This window comes from Heliangelus exortis, chromosome 6 (assembly GCF_036169615.1).
Source record: "Heliangelus exortis chromosome 6, bHelExo1.hap1, whole genome shotgun sequence".
In the NCBI taxonomy this organism is placed as follows: Eukaryota; Metazoa; Chordata; class Aves; order Apodiformes; family Trochilidae; genus Heliangelus; species Heliangelus exortis.
The window spans coordinates 37,270,867-37,296,989 of record NC_092427.1 but is presented as its reverse complement, the minus strand read 5'-3'; the positions used below and the strand labels follow the sequence as shown (position 1 = coordinate 37,296,989).

At 48.5% G+C, this 26,123-nt stretch overlaps 2 long non-coding RNA genes across 3 annotated transcripts in view; both read left to right on the top strand.

Moving 5' to 3' along the window:
• The window catches only part of LOC139797890 (uncharacterized), a 157,669-nt gene extending 150,946 nt beyond the window's left edge, over positions 1 to 6,723 (top strand). The window contains exon 4 of the long non-coding RNA XR_011726613.1: positions 6,647 to 6,723. This is a non-coding gene — a long non-coding RNA (uncharacterized lncRNA). The remainder of the gene's footprint in view (positions 1 to 6,646) is intronic.
• Positions 6,720 to 26,123, top strand: part of LOC139797892 (uncharacterized) — a 44,641-nt gene continuing 25,237 nt past the window's right edge. For both annotated transcript variants that reach the window (XR_011726615.1, XR_011726614.1), the window contains exon 1: positions 6,720 to 6,906. This is a non-coding gene — a long non-coding RNA (uncharacterized lncRNA). The remainder of the gene's footprint in view (positions 6,907 to 26,123) is intronic.

Genomic DNA, 26,123 nt, shown 5'->3' with positions numbered 1-26,123 from the left:
AATTAACACAAGGGAAAGTGTTCTTGCAGCAACACCACGGTGGGAAAAAAAGTCCTGAGCTGCCAGAAATCCACCCAGAAACATTCCTCTGATCTTCCAGCATATTTTTTTAAATCTCTGTTCCAGATCCCAGGGGTCTCTAATGCAACAACTTTTGGATAGATCTGCATGACTCTGGTGCCAAATTTGAAAGGGGATTTTTGATGCTCACTCCTGACTGGTTTCCTTTTCACAAGCCCAGGGCTTGGAATATTTCCCTCCTCACTCTGCACTCCAGTTCTCCTGCTTTTAGCAACCCTGCAGGAGCTGGGACTGTGATGGGAACGTAGGCTGGGCACCAGCTGGACACAGCACACCAAAAAGCCACCCATGGTGGCCAGGAGCCACACAAACCACTGAGGCTGCTGCCTGCTCTCCCCCAGCTTCCCCAGCTATTTCCTTTTCCTGCACAAATGCCATCCTCATCCAAGAGAGCAGCTCTGCCCACTGGCTCTCCAACTCTGCCTTTAACTCCAGGACCAGCTCTGGAGCCAGAGCTGGATTCCCCAGCAGTGATTTCAACAGCTGCATTTGAAAGATCCAAATTAAATCATTTAAAAGCAGCCCAGATCCTGTTCAGCCACAATAGCCAGGAGGTAATTCAAGTCTGAATCCACAGCCTAGGCCATGGATTTGTACCTATCATGCAAATGAATGTAACCCCCTCCCCTCCTCCTCACCCTAAGGAAGGTTATGGAAAGTACTGGCTGGCTTCTTCTCCACACAGCAGTTGTTAAAACATCACTGCAAGGTCATGGACAACATTCCAGCTCATCAAAACTGCAGATAAACACACTTCCTTCCCAAAGAGAGCATGGAAACAGCTGTTCAGCATTGTAGTCCATTGCAAATGATTTCTTGTCTCTTCAAAGGCAGTTTCTCTTAGGTAACCCAAAGGTCTGAGGAGCACCCATCACCCATACTGAGCTCTGCTGGTTGGAGAGGAAGCTGGAGCAGAGGAGAGGCAGTGACCCCCCAGACTCACTGCTTTGCATCCCACATTTATTAACAAGCTTGGGTGAATACAGTGGGGGGTAAAATCAGGTGTTTAATAACCAGACTCGTGAGGCAGGCAAGATGTCAAACATTCTTCTTATGGTCTTCCAGTAGTGCTCATTTCCTTTTGCTCACTTCAAACACATAGGCAGGGCTTGATCCTGTGAGATTTGGGGCAAGGTGGACCTGCACAGCAAAGCAGAGCTGGGGGCTGGGGAGCAGGAAAGGTCTGTGCAGAGAACACCAAGAAATGGGAGCAGAAATGGGAGCATCTCATGGAGGGGAAGTGACACAAGGGCTCCAGCACCACGGAAAAGCAGACCCACTTGCCCAGGGAAGTGCCCTGGGCAGGCAGGGGTCCTGGCTGGAGGAACTGGAGCTGGACTGGAAGGTGTGGGTCCTCTGCTTGCTCTGTGAGAGCCCTAAAAGCAGCCAGAGCTGCATTCTTCCTGTCTCTTGGTCAGACAGACAAGGCTGCTCATCCTGCACACACCTGCTGAGGAAGCAGCTCACCAGCCCTGTAGGGCCTCCTGGCAGGAGGTAGGAAAACACATAGAAAAAAACCCTGTGTTTCAGTACCATCCTTGTCCTTTCTTTGGTTGTAAAGCTACCCAGGCCCAGGTTTGTTTATCAGCTGAAGCTTGCATGTGTGAATGGAGGGCTGGCTCACTGCTTAAAAGCCCCCAGAGCAGGCAGGCTGGCTCAGGCCAAATTAAAACCATTGGTTTGCTGCGTGATCAGTGGGGACAGCTGACAATTGATGAAAATCCTCAGAAATAAATACCTCAGCTTTTCTGAACTGATGGCAGTCCTCCATCAAGCAGGCCCCTTTCTCTTCCCATCCTGTTTACACAGATTTAATCAGTTGTGTCACTGGGGCACAGCAAAACCAGCAATGTGACCTGCTGAGACTTAGCACCAGATTGCAATTTACAAGCAAGGCACCAAGAGTCACTGAAGTGCAGAGCTCCTGCCCCAATTACTAATTAATCAGACCCAAAGAGGTCTCCATCAGAGGCATAGCAGTTGCCTCCAAGCCCTTTAAATTCAAAGGGCTCCTCTATTCATTTTGTAGGAGAGCTGACCTGGGAAGCTCTGCATCCTGCAGTCACAGGAGTAAGCAAACTTCTCAAAATGTTTTGGTTTTGTTGGTCCTTTTTTCCCTTCCCTCCTTAACAGGAATGCAGCTAGCTTGTTTGTGGGGAGGACTTGTTAAGAGGCCAGTGTGAGATGCTGGCATGAAATTAGTTGGCTAATGGGTTACTTTGAAAGTGAGTGAATATTCAGTTGGTTTGGTTATTTGTGTGTGTCTTTTTATTTTTTTAGTTATTTTATTTTGCTTAAAAGCATTAACCAAGTGCCCTGATTTCTGGTGGTGAGAGGGTAACCCCACAGTTCAGAGGGAGCAAACCATAGCCCTGTGCTGTAATGGGGCTTTGCCCCCCCTGGGCTGGGGAATTGCAGGGAGGAAGGTGTGGGATTTTTTGCTCCTTGAGCTCTTGCTGGGTTTACAGGACTTGAGGGTTTGAAAACTCTGTGGTAGGTACCAAGCTGGGCTGGAGGTGGGCAGTGCTTACCTTTGGCTCCACTACACTGGTGCCTGTTGGGCTCAGTAGACTCTGAAAAACATCTCAAAGAGGACATCAGTTATTCCTCAACCTGTCTTTTAATTATTTCTAGGCAAAAGGGATAGTTCTGACATTAAAAAAAAATAGAGAAGGAAGTATAAAAGTCAGAACTAGATTCTCCCATTTGATGTTTTTGCTGCTTTCTTGCACTTCGTCTCATTTCTTTTGTGGTCAGGCCAATCCTTTTTGATGCTGATAGTCCAAAATAGAAACCCACAGTTTTTAATACAAAAATAATACATGCTTTAAGATGAAACCACAAGATGCTGTGAAAACAGGAAGTCCAGTGTGTCATTAAAGCGGGTTATTTAAGTATAAATATTCTGTTTTCTATTTTTTGAAGGGTTCTGCCTTCACTTTAGGAGATGATACAGATTTATTTTTGAGAGCTAGAAATAACAGGGTAAAACCATGCTGGTGGTATTTTTGTAGTCACTTTGTCAAATGCACGACTGTGCACATTACATGGGGAAAAGAAAAACCTTCCCTCTTCTCACCCCTTGGCAACATAACAGGGAACAGAACTGCACATCTGTAAAGAAATGCATCATTAGATTCTCATCAATTTGTAAGCTTCACTTGATGTATGGCTAAAATAATCCCACAAGGATAACTAAGGAAGTGTTTGCTTTCAAGCACACAGCACAGCCCAGTGCAAACACTCCTTCATTTGGGAGTTGTGGTCTTTGATTTCTTCTGGTTATTGACTTTTTTTCTTTCTTACAACAGTCCACACTGAAGAATTATTTTAGATGCATTGCTGCCAATATATTCTTTAGCTGAGGATCTCTGGACATATTAAAAGAACCCAGTAAAACAACTAATGATGCACTTGAGCAGTAACAGGTTGTCATTAGAGCAGCATCTGCTCTCATCAGAGTTAATTATTCAGTTGCTTTGTTTTCCAAGTAGGTGCCTGGTAGAATTTAGCAGAATCTTAATTAAAACACATTTTCAAACTCCATGGATGCTCATCTCATCTAAAGAAATCAAGACAATTTCCACCATAAACATCAAGCTTCAGTTGAGCCATCAAACAGCAGAAGGAGCTCAGCCAAGGCAAGTTTGAGGCATTAACCATTTCAGTGCCAGTGGGATGCAGGTTGTGTTGAACTCCACCAACAAACTGTCCAAAGTAACCAGCACAGGCACAGGGGTACATAACCAGAATATTCATGCTGAGTAATTACTTTCCCAGTGCTTTGACCAGTGCTGCCTGGTCATTCTGAGGGGCAGCAAGTGCTCCCCCAACCCCTGAGCTGCTCTGTGCAGACACAGACCTGCTTTTTTGTTCACTTTTGCTCTTCTGAACGTCACCACCACCCTGGGCAGCTCACCTGAGCTCACCTCCCAGCAGATGCTGGTCATTTTGAAACCTTCAATATCTCTGCACTCTTCTGCAGGGCTGAAAAAAGATATTTTTCCTCCTATAAAAATATCTCTCTTGGAAAGCCAAATGTCTCTGAAGATAAAAAAATTAAGTGTTTACTGTGAAGCTGCACTGACTGTCAGAAACCTGCTGGTGATCCAGGAGCCACCAACATGCCAAGAGAACTTTTCCCAGTGAAGGAGAGAGTGAGGGTCAGGACAAAGCCATGGCTGTGTTCCCACTCAGCTAAAAACCTTCTGTAAAGGAACCATCCCTGAGAGGTAAATAAGCTTAGGCTGGACCTGCTTCATGTTGCTGTTGCTTTCCAGGGTCTCCTTATTAGATTTCAGCAAGCAGCTGCAAAAGTCCAGTCTGTGAATAAAAGCTTCATTCCCCAGTGGCCAGCAGAGCACATGGGAGCTTGAATCTGGGCTTGTTGGCTGTGGTGTAGTGACTTACACTTAGAGCTGGTTGGGAATTTTCTGTTGTAAAAATGCTCTTTCATCCAGAGATAATGTTTTGTGGAAATACAGAATATTATAAACAAGCTCAGACACCTAGAGTCAGCCTTGTAGATGGGGATGGGAATGTTCTGAATTTTCATGGTGAAACTAACTGTTTTTATAAAAACACTTTTGCTAGTAACCATGTAAACAGTTTTTTGAAAACCTTTTCTCCTTGCTGCTGCTTCAAAGTCAAATTGGGCTTGGAAAGAAGCTTCCCAGGTGTTGTTTCCCCAGCACCACCTTCCCTCTGCCCACTAGAAGTGAGTCAGGATGAACCCACCCATTTTTTCTCTTGCCTGGCTGACTTTGGATCAGTTTTGCATCAGAACTGCCCTGCAGGCTGGCTGAGGCTGGACACCTGATGGTCCCCATCCCTGGGTGAGGAGATGGAGGAGCTGACCTAAGTAACCTGCCCATGGTTTTACCCCTGAGGAGCAATCAGGAGCCCCACGAGGGAGGTTTGCACATTTCTCTGCTGACTTAAGAGGCAAAGCAGGCAGCTCAGCAAAGCCGTGGGCTGCTGTGGGTGGCATTTTCACCACAGCACCCGTGGGTGATGGGGAGCTCTGCCACCTTCCAGCTGGTGGCTCCTGCTTCAGCTGGGGTGACAGCCTGGGACTTGGCTGCTCTGCTTCCTCTTAAAGCTTCCTCTTTGCTTGGAGAAAGACAACTTAGGGATCTCGTGGTGTTGGAGGGGCTGTGTACACGACCACCTGGGGCTTTTGGGTCTCCCAGAAAGGCCGCTGGGATTTGCTGCTTGGCGGGAACAGGCGGCGCCTGGGCTGCAGTCCCCACCTGGGCATGTGGTGACCTGTCCTCAGGGAAGGTGGCATGTTGGAGGAACAGAGCTTGCTGGTCATCCCGCTCCTCTCCGAGCATTTGCTGTGCAGACTGAGAATAAAGAACCAAAAGGAGTGTTTTTGTCTTCACAGAAGCACCTTTTACTGTTTTGCTGAGCGGAGTCTTCAGGATCCTCCTGAAGAGAATCTGTGGCCTGCAGAGGTGGGTGCCGTGGGCAGGAGCTCCTCATGGCAGCTTCTGCTGAGAGAAAACTATGGTGAGCACTTGGGGGAGAGGAAAGGAGAGGGAAAAGGAGAAGGGAGAGGGCAGAGGGCAGGGTAGAGGAGAAGGGCAGAGGGCAGGGGAGAGGAGAGGAGAGAGCAGAGGAGAGGGCCACAGGTCCCATCCCTGAGGAGAAGTCCCGGCAGCTCAGCCAGGCCGCAGAACTTGCATGTGGCCCTCCCTCTTGAAGAGGAGCACTGGGTAATTATTGACTGCTGTGTGCCACCACCAGAAAGATCTTTCTTGTGCCATCCAGCCTGAGCAGAGCTGGGGTCACAGAGCTGCTGGGCCAAATTTGATGTGCAGGTCTTGGTAAAGAAGTGTTTCTGTGGAGGGGTGGGTGAGACCTCCCACCCCAGCGGGGCAGCCAGCCGCCCTGTTTGAGCTGTGGGTGAGAGCTCTGCCTGGTTGCTGTGAAGGCTTCTGTGCCTCCAGAAGTGAGGTTTTTTTCACCTGCCAGATCAGATGGGCTGGAACAGCCGAGCAGGCAGAGAGGGGGGTGCGTAGCAAGCCCGAAACTCTCTAAGTGGGGAGCTACAGTGATGCAAATAGCTCCTTCCCAGAACTCACACTTTCAGCTCAGTGCTATGATCTGATCGGATTTGTCATGTTCTTTGACAGTTAAAAGAAAAAAAAAAAAGGAAATGAGGACTTCATTTGGGTAAAGGGATTTTTATTAAAACCTTTACACTGTATTTTGTCACACTCAGAATTTGAATCTGGGTGCCAATGACTGAGGTGTGGGTGAAGCTCTGTTCCCTCTTGCCCAGGCCTGGCCACAGGATGAGGCCGCGCAGCACCCTGGCAGTCCTGAAGGGTGCTTTTGGTGTGGCAGGGGACTAACCAAGCCCTCTGCAAGCACCCATTTGGGTGTCCTTCCTACACCCAAAAAGACACACAGACAGGGGCACCTGCCAGGCCTCCCCAAGGGTTGGCCCTGGGGCCTGGGCTCAGCCCTCCCAGGTGCAGCTGGGCAGGACCTGGGCACCAGGTGCTCTGAGTTAACTTCTGGGTCAGCTTATTTAATTTTTCTGGATTGATTGCAGCTGGTGCCCAGAGGAACAAGGCTTAGAGCAGGGGCTGACCTGCAGAGGAGACAGAGTGGTGAGAAGTGCTGACCTGCAGAGGAGACAGAGTGGTGAGAAGTGCTGACCTGCTCCATTCAGCCCCCCAGGAAGGTTTCTCTGGATGCTTTCCTGCCATGCTGGGGCTCCTGCAGCTGAGACCAAGCCCTACCTGCTCCAGGTTCCCTGTTCCCCACCAGCCGTGGCAGAAGTGCTGCATGGAGGCCCCCAGGCCACTGGAGGTAAGAGAGCGTGAACGGGTGTTTGCAATGGGCAGTTTGGTTTGTGGGGCTCTGGGGGGCTGTTACTCCTGGCTTCCTGCCTGTGACCCTGCTTGTTGCTGCTTTTTGTGCTGTTTGAACCCAACTCTGCTGGTTTTACTCCTGTGGTGCTCAAATTAAGTATTTCAGAGACTGCTTCTTGCTGGCCTGGCCAAAAGTGGAGAAGAAATTATTTGATGTTAATGGGAATAAGCTACCTGCTTGGGTGTAAAATCTGTTTTTAAAATCAAGGTGCTTGCTTTCTTCTGAGGTGGGTTTGGGGTAGTTTGCTGTTCGGCCAGGCTGGCTCTGAGAAACTCCTCCTCCTTTCAGTGCAAATACAACACCAGCTCCATTAATCGGGCTCCATGCAGGGAAAGCACTGAAAGCCAAAAAGTCCTTTGTGACATTTATCTCTGTCTTCATTCCTGGGTGGGGGGGAAACACAAGCACACAAATTCCTTCTAATGAAAGTCAGACAGTGCGAGCAAGTGGCTCAGAAGCAAAGTTTTTCTGCTCCTAAACTGTACTTCAAGTCATTACAAGCTTTACTTGCCAACCTTACAGTAGCTGAAGCAGTATGTACAGCCTGCAGTACGCAGACTGGAGTAAAACCTTCTTCATGACATTTTGTTGTATGGGAAAGCTTGAGTTTTTGGAAGACACTCGGATAACACAATATGGAAAGCATGCTATCTTAGCATTTCCTACGCCGACTTGGAATGCCTTCTGTTTGGAGAAGATCCACTGGCAAGTGAGGGAAGGTCTGAACAGTCAATTTAGATTTTTCTTTTAAATGTATTCTGTATGCATATACTGTGGTTATTTTGAGATTTTTGCCTTCTGGAATGATTACTGTCTGATACCAGAGAGAAAAGTCATTATGCATAAAACATAGGTGTACAAGGAGTTCAATAGCTGAGGTGGGCAGGAGATGGAATAAATAAAGTTTTCTTGAGAGGTACAGACCTTATTTGTCTTGAAAACTCTATTCCCCACCTGCAAAGCCATTACCAGCCCTGTTCAGAGGTGAGTAACAAAAAAGGGTGAGTAAAAAACCTGTAGTAAGCCAGTTGCACCCACTCTCTTGATGAAGAAAATTACCAAAGAAATACAGTTAAATTGAAATTGGTTGTAGAAACTGCTTTTTTTGCTTTGAGGTGTGGTTTTGCTGAGGATAAGTAGATGCTCTTAAGAAAGGTGGAACATGAAGTGCTGTCCCTGGGTCATCATCTCATTGTGTCTTGGCCCCCCCTGTGGTTTTGTCCTTCCATGATGAGCTCAGGTGGGCTTGATAAATATTTTTTGGGGGAAGTCAGGGCCCTAACCTCTTTGAGTAAGACCAGAATAGGTTCTCTGTGGGCTCACCCAGAGGGGAAGGGTGGTGCCCTCCAGCCCTGTTTGAGTGTGTAGGGCCAGCTCATGCCCCACAGGATGTCTGTGTTGTTTGTGTCTCTTCCAAAGAGCTTGCAACTCACAGGGGAGTGAGTGTAAGCAAGTGGGATGTTATGGGAACATGTAAAAGCGAACAGAAGGCTGGAAAAAGAGCCACTTGATTATTCACTTCTTAAGGGGCGGGGAGTAGGGGGGAATTGCTGCAAGAGCAGCAGAACTTATGAATCCTGTTTGTTGGTTTTTGGGTTTTTTTCTCTGGTATTCTCTCCCATGGCTTGATCATCTTGTGTTCATCCCGATTAAAGCTTTTCCTGTGGTTGGAGTATTCACAGTTTAGCTTTTTCATGTAGGCTCTGTGGTATCTGATAGCACAGGTAATTTCATATTGCAGTCCTGGCCCTCAGAGGGAACAGCAGTTCAAACCTCTCTCTGTATTTTCTTGGGGCTCCTAGGAATTTGATACATCTGAGGTTCCTCTGGGGGATTAAATTTGGCTGAAATCAGCCAGCAGAATGCAGCAGAATTGGAACGGACTAGGAAGTAAAGAGTGTGATTGCATAAGTCTTTCCTCCTTGAGGAACCAGAGTGGGAGAAAGATCTGTGTTTTAACAGCATGCAATGGAATGCCAGGGTCATGTCACCTTCCACATCCCCAGGTGAAGGTGTGCTTGCTCACATGGGGCTTTGAGTGTACCTGTTCTCTTCTGAAGCTCTGACCCTGCAAACCCTTGGTTTTTCTGCCTCAGGAAGTGCCCTGGAAGCTGCCAAGCTCTTGCTTGAGATGAGGGCACACATGCACCTGGTGAGGCCAGGGCCTTAAGCTGCTTCATGGTAAGGGGAGAACAGCTTCCCAGAATGCTCCTGCTGGGTGGTCAAATGTGCCAGAAGATCATTCCTGTGGGCAGAGGGCTCTGCTGGCCCAGCCTGGGCAAAGTCAGCAGTACAGGAGACCCTCCTGGAACAGGGGCATGGGGCCACTTCTCAGAGGGTGCTGGCAAAGTGCTGCTGCTATTGGTGTCCTGGGGCTGGAAGGGGTGGTGCTTGTGCCTGGGTTGGCACACCAGGAAGGAAAATGGTCTTATGAGGTCTGTGGCCTTTGGTGTGAGCTGATGTAGAGCACAAGGTGCTCACGGGAGGCATTGTTTGGGGAGGGACCAACTCAAAGTTTAGCAAAGCAATCTTCGTGCCAGAAAGACACTTCCCTTGCAGATGTTTCTCCCAAGAGGACCCAAGTGTTGGGAGCATCCTTTTGGTGCTGGTACCCAAATGGCTCTGCAGAATGCCCCGTGGATGGGCACAGGCATGGCCAAGCATTGCTGGCAGTCATCTGGGCTGCTCAGCACTCAGAGCTGGCACCAGCCAGCAGCAGACAGGCAAAGTGCCACTCCAAAGAAAAGGGAAACATCTTCCCTCCTTATTTAACCAATACACAACAGACGTGCTAACCAGCGTGCATCAACACGCACAATTATTTGTAGCTCACCAGTAAACATGCTCCTGAGGCCAAATCTGGGGGTCCCCTGCAGAGGGGAGAAGGCAAGAGTGTGTTTGGGATAGCACTGTCACCCCGGGGGATGGGGACACACTGGGTGCGGGGTGCTGGCAGCTCCCCTGGAGGAGTGCTGGAGCTCCAGGAGCATCCAGCCCCCAGGGCAGCACGTGTTTCCAGGCTGCTGTGTGTGACAGTCTCCTCTCTCTGGATGTGGCTGTGGTGACCACCACACCTGCTCTGGGCCCCACACACCTTTCCCCTCTGGCAGACTTTGCACAAAAACCATCTCAGTGTCTGCCTGGGGCTGGTAGTGCTGCAGCTCCCTGTCTCATGGTGCTATGAGCTAGAAGACAAGGTGGTGTCTAATGACAAAATTGAGGTCTGGCCTCCAGCAGCATGGGCATGGCCCCTGTGCTTGGGGCCTGTCCCAGGCTCTGGGGGCAGCAGGGTGCTTTGCACCAGAGGGGGCTTCAGCTGCTGCTCTGTGGGCTGCAGGGTGGAGGTGTGGCTGGGCAACTGCTCCTGTAGCAGGTACAGGAAGGACTTGGGGAAGGCTGCTGCTGTGGGTGAGTTGTGGCACAGCTGAGCTTTCAGGTTCTCTGCAGAGAGAGGTGGTGCTTGTGGTGTTTTTATGGCATGGATTGAAGAATAAACTAAGCCTCTGTCCTCCTTACCCATGTGAATCCTTGTCAAGTGAAATGCAGAAAAAGCCCAGTGCTGGGCATCTCGTTTCTTCCCTGGGACAGATGAAGCTGCCCAAGTCCTGCTGGCTGCCATCTGGGTATGGCTTTAAAGAGAGGCAAAACCAGACCTGGGCTTTAGTGTGAGAAACCTGAGGCTTTCTGTGACAGGCCCAGCCCACCCAGGTGACCGTGCCACTGGTGGGAGTGGGCAGCAGAGGCAGTGCAGCTGAACTGGGTGGTGGGCTGGGAGGAGAGATGCTGCTCCTCCCCTCCTGGGGCTGAGGGGCAGCTCTGGAGGGGACACTGAATCTGGGGTGTGAGCTGTCTTTCCTGAGCCCTCCCTTGCCCTCTCTGCAATATTTACAAATATATCTGCCTCTAAAATCTGCCCGAGCTGATCAATGAGACAGGGATAGTGTTACAGAGCCATGCACACAGATGTTTAACATTCCCCCAGCAATAATTCCTTCCTCCAGTTACGCTATGTATTTAGTGCATTCCTCCAGTATGATAATCATTAACATGCTTTTTTTTTTTTTTAAAAAAAAAAAAAAAAAGGCTGACGAGGTTGAAACAAAACATAGAGGCTGGCCACATTTTTAAAATTGATTTAATTGATTTGAAGGTCCTAGGTCTGGTGATGCTCAGCTAACAATGAAGAGTGGTTGGGTTTCTGTCTCCCCTTGGCTTGGCCAGAGCACAGAGCAGCTTCCCAAGCTGTCCCTGGCAGGAAGGATTCCTGCTGCTTCCCTGCTGTCCTGCTTGCTGGGGGACAACCTGGTGAGGGTGCAGGTGATGTCTGAGCTCTCTGCTCCCTTTGCTGTCATCAGGGGGTACCACTCTGCTGGCACCCCGGCCTGGGGGGTTGCTAGGAGCACTTGGGGTAGCATCTTCCGAAGTTTTTCTTGTCCAGGGCTGTTGGGCAGGGTCTTCTGGGGGGCAGGAAGCTCAAGAGGAGCTGCCTGTGTCTATCTGCTCACTGTGGGGCACCCCAAGTGCTCTCCTGAGGGGTTAGGGTCAGGGCTGCTGGTTTGAGGTAAAAATCCAGCCCCCCCCCCCCCCCAGGGCAACACCCTGCTGAATAATTACTCAGTTGGTTTTTTTCCCTCTCCTATAAAGGCAACAGAGATGTGCTGGGAGCAGAAAGTTGCTGCCTTTCCCAGTCCCCAGGCACTGACAGGATTTTTGTTTCTTTTCATCCCCCAGGCCCCAGGGTAGTGGCAGCGCTGGGGCAGGCAGCCGGGGTGAGTCCCGCTGCAGCCAAGCAGGGGGCTGAGGGCCGGGAGCCCAGGGAGCGGGGTCACAGGGGGGGTCCGAGGAGGGGCAGGAGGAGGGAAAAAGCTCGGGTTTAATGCCTGAAGTGCAAATAGTTGGCTGGGAGGAAGTGTTGAAGCAGTGCTGCGTGTGCCTCGCTGTCTGCGTTCGTCTTTCAGGCAGGGAGCGGCGGCACATTATCGGGTGTGTGAATACATATTTACTACGGTAGGCCCAGAAGGGCTTTTCAACAACTTTCCCTGCATGTGTTGCTAACAAGTCACTCTGCACATTTACCAAGTGAGCAGAATCGCAAATGTTTCTCTTTACAATGAGAAGTAATCAGAGAAGGTCTAAATGGCAAACAGCGATCCAATATATACATTTGTCACAGATAGAATGTAAAGTCAGCCCCGCCGCTTTGATGTCACATAAACATGTCATTTTGAAGTGACTCAGTTTTGCTGGCATTTCATCAGCGAGTGCACAACAAACAGCACCAATTACACTCCAGCCCTGTTTATCATTTGCCTCCTTTGCAGTGCCCATCCATTCCAGGCAGAGTGGTTTGCAGTGTTTAGTCTCTGGTAGGGATGGTATTCCGCAGCCCCCGGGGCAGATTCTCTTTAGCTGTTTAACCCACTGCTTTAATTACTCCGTGGGTTCCAAGAAAAAAAAAAAAGAAAAAAAGAAAAAAAGAAAAAAAACCAACCAAAACCACCCCAACCCTACCCCCAGAAAAACTTCTAATTTTGTATTCCAAACCTATGTAATATTTGGCTCCGAGTTCACACCTGAGTGAATCTCAGCCATAAAACACACTGCCAGGTAACTGAAGGAGGATTTGGTGTGGTATATTCTGTATTAGCAAATGCATCATTCAGAATATACATCAAGCCCCACGCATGCATGTGTGTGATGCACCAGTCGGGTCTTACATTGATATTATTTCCAAGATTTCTGGTACCAGAAATGTGGTGTTTGATGCTCCCAGCTGCTGAACTCACCAAAAATAAGAGTTATTCTGATTGCTTCCCTGCTAGCAGTTAAAAAGCAATGATTCCTTTTTATGCTTTCTTGACATAATAGGCTCCAGTCAGAAAAGGGGATGTTTCCTTGTCAATAAAATAAGAAAGAAATTCCCAATATTTAAGCAACAAAGATGAAATTGAGCGAGTCTTGTGTTATTGTGGTTAACAGTCAATAAGGAAAACCAGAGTTTTGTTCTGCTGGCTTAAAAAAACATTAAGCTGTAAATATCTAGCTCCATTCTATTTCAGTGTTGTGTGGTTTTTGTGTTGTTTTTTTTCTTTCTTTCTTTAAATTAATGAAAAAAAATTCCCTCCCAAAGTTTGCTTCCCCTCCTCCTTTTCTCAAAGCATCAACCCAATTACATATGAGGGCCCTGTTTTCCTAAAATCCACAAAGCTTTAATGGAAGCAGTAGGTTTTCCCATGGAAAATAACTCCGAGGGTGCTCCAGAGTGAAAATGTGATTTCAGGACTCCTGGAAGCCCAGTGAAAGAACAGGAGGAAAGTGTCTGAGCTGAGTGGGCAGAGCAGGGAGGGCTTTGGCTGCAGCTTCTCTGGGACAGATCTATAAAACGTGGCCACTTGCTGCTGACTTGTTAGAGACAAGCAAAGCTGCACACGTACAGAAACTGCTGAGTTAGTCTCCAGATCCTGCAGTTCATTGAGTACAGCCCTGCTGGAGAGGCTGTGCATGCAAAGCTGCTCTGTGTATTTTTAAGTGCCCTAACAAAGGCTTTGGTTGCAGTATTTAGAGGAGAAAACTGTTTCCTTTCCCCTGAGCCCGAACTGTTCCTGATGAATAATTTGTCCAGTTCTAATGTATAATTCACATCTGAAGGTGAAGACTGCTGTCGCCTATAAACATTCCCATATTTTCATATTGCTACTCTGCAAGTTTCCTGTTGTAAAAAGGAAGCTGGGCCCGTGACCCAGCACCAGCCAGTGCCTCTGGTGGCACCATAATCACCAAAGCCCCTCACCCTTTGCAGCCTCTTGCTACCCAATAACCCCCTTCCCAGATCTGGTGCACCTTCCTCAAAGGAAAGTTAAAGGACAGGGCTTATGGGATGCCACAGGCTGTCACAGACACAGGTTATGGGTAGGAAAACCAGGGTTCTCAAAACTTCCCAAAGATCCATCCTCAGAAGTCATGGATGAGTTCTGGATCATCTGCAGAAACTTGGCTTGCTATTTGGGGTTTAATTTTGAGAGTGGCACTTCCTGCCCCACTTTTAAAATCTCCTTCAGTTAACAGATCACAGAAACTTTTTCCCCTGAAAAAACCAGAGGCAAGATAGGGGCATCAATATTCCTGGGAGTGGGGTCCTGTGCTCCAGGCATTGACCTGACAAGGGATAAGGCACAGAACCATTCTGGGCTGAGGGAGGCAACCAAGAGTTCAGCATTGGCCACCAAGCCAGCCCAGCACACCCAGCCAGTGGGATGGTACTAGGACAAGAGGTAATGGCTTCAAGTTGTGCCAGGGAAGGGAGGTTCAGATTGGAGACTAGGAAAAATTTCTTCACCAGAAGAGTGGTGAAGCATTGGAACAGGCTGCCCAGGGAGGTGTTGCCATCCCTGGGGACATTAAAAAAAAAATGGGTGGATGTGGCACTGTGGGAGGTGGCCCAGTGGTTACAGGGTGTGGGACTGGTACTTGGACTTGGTGATCTTGAAGGTCCTTTCCAACCATGATGAATCTATGATTTCACCTGTATCACCTTGTCTCCCCTGTACCATCCTCAGAAAAGAACCTTTTCATTGCCTTTGGCACTTGGAGTTGTTTTTAGGAGGTGAGGGACAGCCTTCCCCTCCAACCAGACCTTTGCACCCATCCAGGGCTGCAGTGCCCAAGGCAAGAGCTGCTGCAGCCCACAGCCATGGCTCAAGGGTGGGATGGAGGGGCTCCCCCCAGCTCCAGGCAGCACAGGCTCACTCTGAGTGCATCTCCCCTCCATCCTTGGGTGCTGTGGAGGCTCTGGTTGGGCTGGGGTGCAGGGTCTCAGTGCCAGGTTGCAGTGTTGCTCTTTGCTGTGCAGCACATGGGAGCATATGGCTCCGTGTCTGGTTTGTTTGTTTGTTTTAGGGTTTCTTTTTTGTTTGTTTCTTTCTATTTTGGTTTACTGTCACAAATAATTTAATTATCCCATGACTTGCCGTTTCAGTTATGCATTGTCTCTGTTCCTGTTTGACTCGGGGGCAGCTGTTGAGCTCTCCAGATTTAGGGCTCAAATCTGCTCATCATTATGTGTGAGCACAACACAGCCCATCTTGTAAAATCAGCAGCTCTGCCCAAGGTAGGCATGGGTGAGGGTTGATGTCAGTTCCTCCTGCTCTCAGGGTTGCTCCTCATAGCTCTGATACCCAGTAGTTTAAAAGCAACGCCCCCTTGAGCCACCTGGGCAACCTGGAGAGGTTGAAGAATGAGAGGAGGAGATGTTCAAGGAGTCTCTTAAACCCAGAAGCTGGGGGCTTGAAGTAGACCCCTTGGAATCAAAGGCTATAACTCAGGTTTTGTTGATGACTGATTAATTAGGTGCTGCAGAAAACTGAATCAGCTTTTGTGGTGTTCATCCATCCTCCTTATCAAACAATCAGTGTTGGCGTTTACATCCCAAGTGTGTCCCAAGAAGTAGCTGCAAACACTCAGCTGGAGGTGGATGGATGCCTTGTGTCTACAAGCTTCCACCCAGAGGAGAACATTTGTTTGGCTCTTACCTGTGTCTTTCCTCTCATGCAGTGGATTTAGGAGGCATGTCCTCTGGGAAGATAGGGAAGCAAACAATTCAACAATATCTCACTGGAGTTCTGCAGACATTTATAAGACATACAGCTGTTTCTCTTTTTAATTTGGAGGAATACAGGCCTCACAAATGGGGTGGTTGGTTGTTCCTACAAATAAAAGCCCACAGCTCAAAGGCAAAATATTTTGAAGACAATGTACAATAAGAGGCTTTTTTTTTTTTTTCTCTTAGCCATGTAAAAGCTGTTTTATGAAATTAAGCTGGAAATATCATAAGTGGGAAATGACCACAGAATAAATAGGAACCTTTTAGAAAGACAGCAAACATGTGTTATTTATTTTCCTAGTAAATGGAAGTGGCAGATTCAATCAGCAAGAAACATCAGATAGTTATGACCATTTTAATCACATTAAAAAAAGTTCATAAGTTTTGTTTATGGTACATTTAGCAACATTTTTAGTTCAGCATGGGGGGGGAAGTGAATAACTCCTATTTACCAGTAAACTAAAGATAAGATGGGACCCATTCTTCTGACAGGGGCAGAAAGGGGACGAGAGGTAGAACAGTGAAGTGTCTGTGCCGTTACCTTTTGCACTCCTTGTGCACATCTGGAAAGTGTTACAACTCGTTGCATCAGAAATATTTTAAAACTATCAAACAGTTCCAAAGCATGCACTGTACCCCATGAAGAGAGACAGCCTTCATGCCTGCCATTTCGGAAGGCTTGTCAACATGCCAAGGAAACCTACTTTAGATGGGTCTATCTCTGCTTATATTTGCTTGAAAGCCTTCAAGTCACGTTCAAAAATGTTAATGCTAGATGTTAATTTTAGAGATGGGGCAAAGGGAGGGCTGTAAAATAGCCAGCTGAGATTAAATCCCTCCGTAATGACAAGCTGCTGAGATGCCCTCAGTAACTGCAAGAGGAGGAGCCTGGACACGTGGAGGTGTCTTGGGGCTGGGGGTGTGTTTGTGCCCCTGCTGACCAAAGCAACACAGCATTTCTCAGCCTTTCCCTCTGGTTTGGAAGCCATGCAGCCCACACTGAAACCCACCACATGCACTCGTTGTAAGGAAAAGAGCCAGAAGCAGATGTCTTCTGAGAGCTTGATCTGCCCAGATCTTGAACTTCTGAGTGGTTCTTGTAGCTGGTGTGTGTCACCGTGTCACCCTCTGCAGCCCCCAGCACGTTGTCCTTGCTCAGGGGGTGTGTGTGGTCTGGGAGAGCTGGGCAACTCCAGTTGCTCAGAAAGGAAGGTTCATTTTCCTCTCAGCAAATGTTCCATGACAGTAAGAGGGGAAGGCTCCAATTTGAGGGACACAGAAGGAAAGTCTGCGAGCAGCATAAATACAAGGGGGTGTTAATTGTGTGTGGAACGGGCTGATTTATAAGAGGAGACTGTGTGCTTTTGTGGATACCACATGTGTTGTTAGTGGCATCTTGCTTTGGGTTGTAGCACTCTAATAGTGGTGCTACAGATGCAAATTGTGTAATTGAGATGAAATGCCTGTGCCCTGAGAGGTAGCCCTGGCATGATGTGCTAAATGAAAGCACAAGTATGCTGCAAGTATGAGTGTGATTTCTATCCTTGAGCACGTATCTCTGCCTTCTGGTCAAACATGAGTTTGTGTCAGGGAGAGAGAGGCAGATACAGAGTAAGCTCCTGTCCTCGGGGTATCAGCCATGTTGGCCTCCGTGGAGCAGCAAACCTGAAGAGGGGCAGGAGATAGAAGCTCAGGGAAGTCTTTCTCTGGGGGAAGCGTTGGCAGGGGGAGAGCAGAGAAAAAATAACCCTCAGGAAATACCTGGGTGGAAACACACTCAGAGCACCTTAAGTGTTCATGCGGCACAGCCTTTGCCTCCCTGCTCTACTCCGTCTCACTTGCTTTCAACCGAAGAATAAAAACTTGTTAGAACTTCTCTGAAGTTAGAGAAAAACTTGTTAGAACTTCTCCAGGGACTGGCCTGCAGTACAGGGGATGGCTGGGCCTTGGTGATGCCTGGAGAATATCTGCCTTGTGCATGGGGTGCCCTGAGATCCCCTACTTCAGCTGCACAAGCAACTGGATGTCCTGAGAAACTCTCTGGGAGACACATAATGGTGCTCATCTCTTGGGAGCATCTTGACTTCCCACAAGAAAGGATGCACAGCATATCTCTTACAGTAAGATTGGATTGCTTTTAATAACAGGTCTTCACAACATAAAAATGCCCTGGGCAGGAGGCAGGTCACTGTCTTTCATGCCCTTCAAAGTACAAGGTCCAAGGGGAGAGGTGGGAGATGGCTCCTTTCCCAAAGGGCTGGGGGTGGGACAGACTTTGTTAGAGGCTCTGCTTTGGCAGACACCCAGAGTCACCCCCCCAGGACAAGATGGAGAGAAAGCAGAGCAAGATTTTAGTGCTTTAGGGGAAAAAAAAGCCATTTCCACTCTGCTGAAACACTGAAATGCCAAAACACAGGCACACCTTGGCCACTTCAGCAATGGCAACCTCAACATCTGAGCTTAGGATGAGGCTGCTGACTCTCCCAGTTGGTTTCCATGCCCATGCACTCTCTCTCTGGATGTACATATTCAGATCTAGCTTCAAATAAACACTGCCCCACTGCTGCTGAGTCAGGCTTGGAGCCCTGGCCAGGAGCCCCCAGCTTGCCATTACCTCTGTTCCCTGGGGGGATTTCCAGCATCGTTTAGCCTTGAGCTTGATTAAGACCTTGGGTTGCAGCAGCCAAAGAAAGGTTTATAATAATCTAGGAGATAAAAAAAAAAAAAAAAAAAGATGCTGCTTCCTCCAGTGCAATGAGCATGTAACAACAAAGTCATACAGCAGCTGATGCCTTTTTCCTCTGACCCTTGGTGTTTTGTAGGGGAAAAAAAAGGAGTGTCCATGACACAACAAACATTATTAGTTCAAGGTATGCTGTGGAAACATCACACCATGCCAGTCAGCCACCTCAAGCACAGCTGTGCCTTGTCACCCAGCTGGGGACCACAGTCCTGCCTAGCTTTGCATGTTGAATTTTGGTCAGGAAACCAGCAGGCTTAGCCCATAGAAAGGGGAAAAATTGGCTGGTCCTGCCAATATTTCTGTATCAAAGCCCGAGTGTCACCTTTTGGCTGGGACATGGGGGGGGGGTAAGGTGCACGTGTGAGTGTGTGCAGAGGGGGAGAGCCCCTGGCTGCAGCTCACTGACCAGCACTGGACTTGGCAGTGCAGAGTGATGTCTGCTCTGCATTCAGGCTTGCCTCTCTCTCCCTGCCCCAAACACACAGCACTGGGTAATTAAAGTCACCGAAATGTTCTGAGGCAGGAAGGTGGTCTGTCTTTCGTCAGGAGGGGGAAAAAAAATCACTTGGCTGCTGCACGGTGCTGTGGACAATAGCTGGAAGAAGCCTAGCTCTGTTCCCCCTTGGAAAATGATCTCCCTCACTAAAACAGACCTTGGCTGTTGGACTCTTTCTACAGGGTTAAAAGAGAGTATTTTTTTTAAAAAGAGTTATATTCCAGTGTGTGATGCTGGTTGTCCTTTGCATCTTCGGGGTGGTGGGATAAATGCCCCCTATGTGCCAGCAGCATCATTGGGCTGTCATGGCCCTGGGGTGGTGGCAAAGGGATAGGAGGTGTGTCAGAAGCAGTTCTGGGAGGAAAGCAGGATGCTGAGGTGAGAAGGTGCTGGGTCCAGGCTGTGGGAGAGTAGCAGAGCCTCTTCCTTCCCTCCCTCCTCAAAGCAAGACCTGAGCCTTGTACGTGCGCCGGGTGGCAGAGTCCCAGCCCAGGAGTGGTGACCAGCTGCGGGGAGCAGGAGGGCTGATGGCAGCCCTCCACCATCTGGGAGTGATTAAAGACAGAGTCACGCTGGATAGATCCCAGATGAGTTAACTTAATAAAGTTGTGGCCTAATTAAACCACATCCCTTGCATCTTATCTGCCTTCCTGCATGTCCAGGGCAGTGCCCGAAGACTCTGCCGCTACCGAGCGCTCACCTCGTGCTGCACACAGGGTGGTGGAACCCAGGAGCTGCTGCCTGCTCCCTGGGCTGAGCTTTAATGGAACTGGGATGGGTGGGCAGGGGGAGATCAAGTTCTTGCTACCTGGAGTAGCTGGTCAGGAGCTCGGGAGTTCTCCCATCCTATAGCCAGGGAGGCAGATGTAGGGAAGGCTTTGAAGCCTGGCTATTTCAATTAAGTCTGTCCAATTAACCTGGAGCGGCACAGAGATCTGAGCACCAGCAACAAAACTTGGAAAGGACTCTTCAAGAGCAAAGCTTGTGAGTTGAAAGGATCCCTCCTGCTCACCCAGCACTTCCAAGGCTTCTCCCATCACAGGAGATGTCACCCATGGGTGACAAATCTGTGCCTGGTGCCAGTGAAGCAAAGGAGGCAGCATTAGGGCTGACTGGGCAGGGTGGGTTTCTAAGTGAAGCCTCACACCTGCACATTTGTAGGTGCTGCTCAGAAAAAAAAGAAGCTGCTGCTGTGATTTACCACAGGTAGATGTGAATTTTAATACAGATCTGCAAAAGCTAAAGCAGGAGGTGGCTGGGGAGGCAACCTGGGGGTCTTCCCTCAGTTCCACTGGAAGGGGCTCAGGGCAGGACCTGGGAGAGGACAAGGGATGGGCACCACGGGAGCAGCTGCTCAGTGCCCCTGCTGCTCCTTGGCACTCAGATTGAGCCACCAGTGGTCTACAAAGAAATAAAAAAGGGAAGAATTCAGGATTTTTTAAGGAAGCTCTAAGTAGGGATGACCTGTGGAAGGGCATGAGTAATGCAGGTGGGAATTTGTGCCTTACTGAGCTGAAGGCAGCAGATCAGAGCCTCTCTCAAGTGGGAGTGCAGGAGGTGCTCGTGGCTGGGAGCAGGCAGAGTTGGTCCCTTGTGCTCAGTGCTGTGTCCATAGCTCTGTGTCTGTCTGACTCTTCGGTCAGAAAGCTGATCCCCAAAATTACATGCAGTTAAATGACTTGGAAAGAAAAAAAGTCTACTGGAGAGCTAATAGGAAGGTTTATATTCTGCAGATCTGGTCTATGTCTCGCTGCAGAAATAAACAGCCCTTAACTGAGAAGTCTCTGTGGACAGGAGCATAATAGATGAAGGAGGGATGGTTGTATCATTTTGCTCCGTTGGTCATTACATGGAATTATAACTCTATTATCAATAAGCCTCAATGTCATTACCTTGCTATACTTGGCAAATGCACACATGTGCTCAAATAAACATTCTCCATCAGAAATATTGCAGCCCATTAGCTGACTGGAGCCACCCACAGCTCCCTGCTGCTCACCTGGCTGGGGGGATGCTCTCTGGGGCACCCTCTCTGCACCCTGCACCAGCAGCCAGCCTGGCCCTAAGATTTTGCTGAGTCTGAGAGTCCTCCTCTGAAGAAGAAATTTTAGCCCTTGTGTAGCCACATCAGCCCCTGCAGGGTGAGTTTCGGAATATTTATTTTTTAAGAGAGATTTAATAATAATTGTTTCTTCCCTAATGAACAGAAGTGTGGCAGGAGACTCAAACTGTCCTGTATTTCATGTATATAGCCTCAAATTCTTCTATATCTCCCTGCAATTTATTTTCACTCAATTAATTTTATTTTATGATAAAGTAAATGGCCCACAGTGCTGCTGGGCATTAGCTGTGGAGCTAGCACATTATAATACAATCAGGTTGTCTCCCAGCACTAGGACTTCACATTCCCATCTGCCACACATGCCCAAAAAATTATCTTTCTGAGAAAGTCCCTCTCAAGTCTGCCTGTAACCTGCAGCTGAGTTACCATCCAGGCCAAAGGAACACAGACCATGCAGGGGGGCTGCAGCTTGGGACCAGAGTAGGTCAGATGTGCTGCTTTGTGGGGGATTTTTTTTTAAGTTATTTTATTTTTAATCAGGCTGTTCTCAGTATGTTCAACTTCCTCAAGCTTCGAGCAGCAATAGGAAAAGTTGGGTTTCAAAATAACATCAGGCTTTCAAAACCAAAGCTGATCTTTCCTAAAGTCACTTTGAAAAAAAAAAAATAGATATCAAACATTTGCTGGATTTGAGGGAGGAAAATAATTCTTTTGCCCTAAATCCTGCCTAAAATACCCAGAGCCAGGTCTTGGTTTATAACCACATTTAAGGCTCTGAGCAAAGCTTTATGGTCACGTTCCCAAATTCCCCAAGCAGGGAAATGCCACCCCAGCCTTTGCCATAGGCCATTAGCCCCTCTCCTTGCAGGGGACAGGGCCCTGGGGGGCAGTGGGTGCTCCAGGCAGCACGTTGGGGTTGGAAGAGGAGTTTTGGCTTGGAGGTCACCAGTCCTGAGCAGAGCAACCACCTGAAGATTTCAAGCCTTTCCTTGCAGTATAACTGGAACCTTTTTTTTTTTTTTTTTTTTTTTTCCCCTTTTAAAGTTAGCTCTACTGCCCCAGCTCTGGGAGGTGAAGCTTAAGGGAATAATTCCCTAATAGTAGTGATAAAAATGGTTTAGTCATTAATAATGTACTCCCAGAGCCTGCACCCCTGGTTTTTCCTCCCAGAGGAAATCTTCACAGCCTGGAGCAGTTTGTGGAGAGAAATCACAGTCTGCTGATTTAAAAATAAAATAATAAAAATCTTCCCAAATTTAAAATACTAAATTTTAAAATACTAAATCCAGAGCAAAAAGGTGGATCTTTTTTGACTTGCCTACTCAGAATGAGACTTTCCAAGCAGCACCTCTGGGGAAGGTGGGCTCAGGGTAAGGCTGGTTTTAGCCCAAGGGAGAAAAATCTGGTTGAGCTGGGGTGCCAGGGCAGCACCCTGCCTGCCCTCCCCATCCATGCCCAGGGTGCTGGGGGTGCCCCAGGGGGAGTGTGGGGCCAGCAGGGACCTGGGCAGGGCTTGGGGCTGAGCAGGACAGCAGTTTTACAACTACAAACACTTTCTCACCAAGCACCCAATAAAACTCTGTTATTACATCCCGTGAACAGCTCCAAAATCCTGAACTTGGGGATATCAGCAGCTCCTCAGTGAAACTAAGCTAATAAACAAGTAGATAATTAACAAAGACAAACATGAATCTCGGTACCAGTGACTTCATATTAAGGAACCTTCTGGTTTTAATATTTGGCATGTATGCATGAAATAATTTATTGCTGTTTCAAAGCAATTTCGACTGTTAAACATTCATTGGTTTGCTGAAGGAAATAGTAAAAAAAATGCTTTCATGTGAACATTAGTTCTTAATTTTAACATTTCCTTATTTTCTATAATGGGATTTGATGTGGCAATAAGCTTTAGGAACGGATCTAAGTGGAAAAATATTGTTAGCAGGTGAAGGTTTTCTGACTGGGTCCCTGAACTATCTGCTGCCCAGGATGGTTTCAGCAGCCAAAGGGTGGATTTGGGTGGCAGGGTGGCTTGGTAAAGCTGAGGACCAACCTTGGGGACAGCTCCATGAACCCTCAGGTGAGAGGCAGGCTCTGCATCCCTGTGCTGCTGCCCACATTGTGGGAAGAAGGATCAGTTTCCTGAAGTGTGGATGAAAGGTGTGAGTGTGTGAGGAGCTGGGCACCCTGGGGATGGAGAGGTGTCCTTCAGCCGTGCCCCTGGGGCTGCCAGCACAACCCTGCCTCCAGGCACCTCCTGTTGAGCACCAGAGCTGGAAGAAAAGCTCTGAGCAGGGCTGCTGGTGGTGGTTACTTTCAGTTTGTTGAGAGCTGAGTTGTTTGTAGAAATGAGGCATTTTTGCACACAAATTCCATGTCCTGCTGTATCTGGTCTATGTTTATGCACTGACTGAAGAAAGAAGACGTTTTGCTTGACAGCCCTGTACAGCCAAGAGATAATGTACAGAAACATCTCCAAAACACTTCCCATCTATTTTTATTTTCAAGCAGCCCTGGATAATGTCATGGCACGGCACACCTTCAGCTCTGGAAAAGAACGCCCACACAGGGACAGCCCATCACCTGCACACTGCTGGGTGCCAAAGCCACCTCGTGGGGCTGCCACCACCCAAACATGCTGTGTGCTGGGCCAGTGGCCACCAGCTTTGGTCAAAAAACCCCACCGTTTGGTTCTGGAATAACTTAGGTGGAGCTAATGCCCCGAGAGCCCCAATGGGGACAGTGGGTGCTGTGCTCTGGCTTTACCAACACCTTGCTGAGTCCTGCTCCCTGCTGGGCACCAACCCTGGCAGAGCTTGTGGCTGTACCCCAGGCACCCTCCATGCAATCGTGCTGTGCTCTCTGCCCCTGCATCAGGAGGGTTTGGTTTAATGGAGCCATGGAGAAGGGATGATAAGGTTTTTTTTCCCAGCCTTCTTATAGCGCGGATGCTATGGGGTATGGAGGGACATGGCTGGGCAGGAAAACTGTGGGATGCTTTGGAATGGGAAATCTAGCAATTTCTTTGTGGTGAATTGAATCTCTTGCCTTTTTTCCAACTCGCTTTTCACGATCATTAGGCACAATTAAAACTCAGTAAAGCTGAGGGAAGTTTGTCATTCATTTTTCTCTCCCAGCCGGCGTCAGCCCAGCATCACCTGGTGAGGAAGCCTCCCTTCCTGCAGCAGCTCACCTTGGGAGAAGTAGGCAGCAATGGGGGAAAAAGCAGCCTTTTCTAAATTAAAACTGGTGAAGCCTTGCCTGTTCACAGCTCAGGGACCCTTTCTGCTGGGTGCAGGGCCAGTGGCAGAGCCCATCCCTCTGCCCCAGCACCCTTTGGGCCGGCGCTGGAGGTGCCGGTTCTGCTCCTCCCACCTCCGCGGCTGCTGCCCTACATGGAGAGCAACTTCCCAGGCTTGCATCTCATTTCAGTGCAAAAGTCAAGCTGAATGACTCATGCCAAATCTTTTTAGCTTGCCTCTGTCAGTGCGGCTGAACTCCAGTACAACTCTACTTACTGGGAGGGTTATTTTTAAGTACCGAGTGTATGTTTATATTTATACGTGCGGCTGCTTCATCATTTTCAGCTGATTTGATCTCCTCGAGCAGAATAGTCCCTCTTTATAATAATAATCTCCAACGTGTGAACTCATTCATCTGGGGAAGGCAACAAGTTCAAGTGAGGCCTCCAATATGTTAATTATTCATGCAGGAATCTTTTATTTCATCTAGCCTCATCCGCACCAGACTGCCTTTTCTAGGAAAGCTCTGCTGAGAAGAAAGCAACAAATACTGTACAGTGATTTGAGGGAGGTTGGGGGGGGGGGGGGGAGGAAAAGAAATCAGTTGCATATTCCAAACTATAAATTGCCTGTTCTCAGCCTTTTTTCTCTACTGCCATCTATTGTGCAGCGAAAAATGCGTAGTTCTCTGGCACAGAACTGCCTGTTCTGGTTTAAATGAGATGAATTGCTTGGTGGGGGCTCCTGGGTGCTTGGAGTTGCTTCTGCTTATCAGAGAAGCTATTAAGTTAATAAGGAGAAATCAAACTGACCAGGAAGCAGTTATTAAGAGGCTTTAGGAGCACCTAAGAATACAGGCAGGATCTGGCATTAGAAAGGACCAAAGGAGCTGCTGCTTTGCTTGTAAAAATTGCCCAGAAAGGGGAAGTGGCCCCTGGCTCCCCAGACAGACAGGGCCCAGTGTGGGGACAGCCCTTGTCCTCCTCCTGCTCGGGTCTCTCCCGCAGAGAGCAGCAAGGTGCAGTCTGCCATCTGTAGCAACAGCAGCTGATCAGAAATGCCTTCAGAGAGGTAAATGCTCTGGGCCAAATGGATCATTTCAGGTGTATCACAGGTGTTTTCTTTCCTGCTCCTACTGGTTTTGCACTAACCCTGCTCACTGGAGGGGTTTACTCCTGGTTTACACCCATGTGATGGGACAACTCATGCCCAAGGGTGTCCCCAGGGAGCCTGGGCTTTCAGAGCCATCATCCAGGTTCTGAAGTAGCAGCAGGTGAGTTTCCCTCATAGCCTTGCTCCACGTGCTGTGCTTATGGTCCCAGTGCCACAGGTAATGGGTGACCACTGGTTTTTAGGGACACCCACTCCACGTAGGCAAAGACAGACCTAAAAGGCCAGTAAAGGGGGTAAAAGGACTACTGGAAACCCAGGGCAAGCCCTGTAGTGCTGCATGGGGGATGCATGGTAGATACTGCAGGGATGAGGTCCTTTTTCCTCTGTGGCTCTGTTTGCTTCCCATTTTTTCTGCCATTTCCTGGGCAGTAAAATAAAACTGCCCGACTTGGGCTGCCCCTGGGGATGTCCCCTTGAAGCTGCATCAGTGACACACAAAACTGTAGTCCCAGCTACCAATTTAAGCTCACTGGTCTGGCACTGAGAGCAGGAAATCCACTAACTAGAAGGAATTCAGCAGCAACATCAAGTGCAGGATGACAAAAGCGGCGATGCTGGAAAAAAAGCCTACACAAAACCCTAAGAGGTTACAACCTGAATATTTTGGGGGAAAAGAAAGGCTAAAATCATGAAAAAATAGGATCAAAGTAATTGAAAGCATATGAAAATTGATGACCATCCTTAACAGCTCTTGCATGGGAGGAGGCAGTTACTGGCAGGGTGTGTGTGACAGTAGTGGTTGTGATGGTGTGAGTGGTGTCCCACACCGTGGGGTGGGAAGGAAGGGAACTGCTCCCCCACGTCCCACTCCCTGCACTCTGTGCCACCACCTGACCTCC